Source organism: Myotis davidii, unplaced genomic scaffold, assembly GCF_000327345.1.
Source record: "Myotis davidii unplaced genomic scaffold, ASM32734v1 scaffold3486, whole genome shotgun sequence".
Lineage (NCBI taxonomy): Eukaryota > Metazoa > Chordata > Mammalia > Chiroptera > Vespertilionidae > Myotis > Myotis davidii.
Genome location: NW_006297226.1, coordinates 15,921 through 18,502, shown reverse-complemented (window position 1 = coordinate 18,502; position 2,582 = coordinate 15,921). Strand labels below are relative to the sequence as shown.

At 48.8% G+C, this 2,582-nt stretch overlaps 1 protein-coding gene across 6 annotated transcripts in view; it reads right to left on the bottom strand.

The window, feature by feature from the left end:
* The window catches only part of LOC102759330 (ATP-binding cassette sub-family C member 8), a 33,837-nt gene that overhangs the window by 22,296 nt on the left and 8,959 nt on the right, over nt 1–2,582 (bottom strand). The gene's annotated exons all lie outside the window — the stretch shown is intronic.

Below are 2,582 nucleotides of genomic sequence, written 5' to 3'. Positions count from 1 at the left end.
CACCTGTTACTTGTCTCTCCATTGACTTTCTCTCCATCACCCTGGGTCTTTGGGGAGAAGCAATCCCCACTGTCCTTACTCCCCGCCCATGCCCAGCGTCCCAAGTGGCTTCCTTGGGTCACACACTGCTGTTCTCAAGTGGCTTCCTTGGGTCACACACTGCTGTTCTCAAGTGGCTTCCTTGGGTCACACACTGCTGTTCTCAATCTCCGCCTCTCTGGAAGCTGGGTGGGCACCCTCCCAGCTAGCAAGGGCTTCCACCAGTGCTCCTGGCACGGTCAGAGCAGCAGTGAGGCTGGCTGGCTGGCACCAACATCAGCTTACAGTTGGGAAAACTAAAGCTCAGTGAGGGAAAGGGACTTTTCCAGGGTCATAATCATTTCCCACAGTGTTTCCAAACCATGGAATGAGATCCAATAAGTGGATCTGAAATAAGTGAATTGCAACTGCACTGAAAACAACAACAACACCAAATCAGGGTGGTCAAGATATGTAATTTTTTGTGTGCAATTGTTTCTCTTGTTTATCAAGGAATAAATGAATGTAGTGGATGGTGATGTAAAATGCATTGCTTACTGTGGATTCTAGTAAATGTGGTTTTTTGTTTTTGTTTTTTAAAACGCTGAGTGAGGTGACCTGAATTTTGGTACCAATGCTCTTTCTTCTGCCTCAGGCCACCTCTCAACCTTTCAGAAGCAGCTCCTGCCAATGAGATGTGAACTCTGACAGCCCCATTTGGGGGAAAGGAATCTGCTTTCAGTAGATCTTACGTCACAATGCTGAAACCAGCTAACGCTTACTGAGCTGTTATAAGCTCTGTGATGAGCACTGGGACAGCACTATCTATTTTAAAGCTCTAAAGAACCACACGAAGGAGGTGTGTTTTGACCGTCCCCACTTTACGAAGACAGTGAGGCGCAGAGAGGCGAAGTAACTTGCCCAAAGTCACAGAGCCGGCAAGCAGCAGAGAAAATAGATTTGTCTGCCTCCAAGGCTCCATATTCTAATGACCTATAACTTCACTGCGATTGCCGTGCCATAGCTCTGATAAATGCCTTCTTGTCAGAATGGACAGAAAACAGGGGCGGAAAGCAGCCTGAGGAAATGAGGAAGTTCTTTTCTGTCTCCAGCTGAGGGGCAGGGCTGACAGGAGACCCTGATGGATATGTCATCACTAGTCTCCAATCTCTGTGGTCTCACTCCATTCTCTCAACCCAGCCCAACGTTGGGCCCCTAACCATCAGATAGCTGTAATTTATGGACAAGCTGGTAACGTGAGCAGGATAAAAAAATCCAAGCTTACAAATTCCCACTGTGCGGCCACAGCCCAGATAAGCTTATCTGTGGAGTCTCCTGCCTTGATTGCTTCCAGAGTTGCAAAGGCCGTCATTTATCTGGAGGAAAGCACATCTGCGGGCTCCCCGAGGACCAGGCCCGCAGTGAGCTCTCTCTGCCCTAATTCAGTTTGCACCATTGTCTGGGCTGCTCAATTAGCCCTTATAATGGACTCGCTCCCTCTCTAATCAGCTCCTGTGCAAGTCTTTTCTCCCAGTGGGATTTTAAGGCAGGAAGAGCATCTTTCAGCCCCCACAGTGCAGAACACACGACAGATCTGTAATAAACGGAGGTTGTTAACTGACATGTTAATCATTCGGGAAGAAGGGCGGGGGCTAGCAGGCAATGTAGGTGTCCTCATGCCAGGCACGGAGTGAAGTTGCTTATATTCACCACTTCATCCTCACAGCAACCCTAGACAGGTGTCAGTATCCCCATTTTACAGATGGGGAAACTGAGGGTTAAAGTTTGCATAATGTGCCCAATGGTACAGAGCTGGGAGGAGGGGGAAGCTGGAGTGAATCCAGGTTCTTCCTCTCCTCTGTCTAGTGTAGTCCCAGCTTCCCTAGAATGAGCCTCCCAAGACATATATGTCTATGTTTTAACCTGAGAAGTAAAGAATGGTATATGTGGCACACACTTTCTCTCACTGATCACTGGGCTCTTCAATGAGTGTTGGGAACATTCTCCCATGCTTGCGCTTTGGGGACCAAGCACTGAGCTGAACAGACAATTTCTCGTTTTCCAAGCCCAATATCCTTCCCTCTAGCCAGCCATGAGCTGGGCACGTGAGTGCATCAATCTGAATGAAGGCACAGAACCTGCCCTGCAGGGGCTCACAGTCTGGTAGAGTGAATCGGACAAGTACAGAACATTGTAGGGGCCAGAAGAAACGTAGAGCAAGAAAGTATTACAGAAGCATTGAGGGGAAGGTGCACACGAACACGTATGCCAGGGCGTAGAGAAAAGACTGGAAACTTTTGGGCGATGGGATGTTAGGCAGCTTTTTATCTTCCTTATACTTGTGTATCTTTTCTAAATTAATGCACATCCTTTAGACTCAGAGAAAAATGTAATTTTAAAATGCAGTTTGGAGGAGGAAGCAATCTGAGGAAGTAAGGAAGGGCTGGTAGGAATTACAGCAGAGCTGAGCCTTGGAGGGGGAAGCACTGAGACAGGGGCGATGGAGGGAGGGGCGCTGGGGCAGGGGAGGTGGAGGGAGGGGTGCTGGGGCAGGGGAGGTGGAG